The sequence below is a fragment of the Austrofundulus limnaeus genome, unplaced genomic scaffold (genome assembly GCF_001266775.1).
Source record: "Austrofundulus limnaeus strain Quisiro unplaced genomic scaffold, Austrofundulus_limnaeus-1.0 Scaffold30, whole genome shotgun sequence".
Taxonomy (NCBI): Eukaryota; Metazoa; Chordata; class Actinopteri; order Cyprinodontiformes; family Rivulidae; genus Austrofundulus; species Austrofundulus limnaeus.
This window is the reverse complement of record NW_013952432.1, coordinates 568109-568414: the sequence shown is the minus strand read 5'-3', so window position 1 is coordinate 568414 and position 306 is coordinate 568109.

Sequence of the window (306 nt, the reverse complement as noted above, 5' to 3'; positions counted from 1 at the left end):
GTGTGTGTGTGTGTGTGTGTGTGTGTGTGTGTGTGTGTGTGTGTGTGTGTGTGTGTGTGTGTGTCTGTGTGTGTGTGTGAATGTTGTGAAGAGAAGAGTTCAACACTGGCAGGTCTTGGATGAGATCAAAGGAGAGGAAATCAGACGCCACCATCCGTTTGCCCCTCCTGCCAAACATTTCGGACCATCTGCTGTCAGCGGTTCTGATGAAGGATGTTGTTCCATTGTTCCTCACCACAGGGGTCCTGATTGAAACGCGGGCCTCGTTTCATTGCTGCTCACACTGCTCTTTATGTTTTCAGCTGA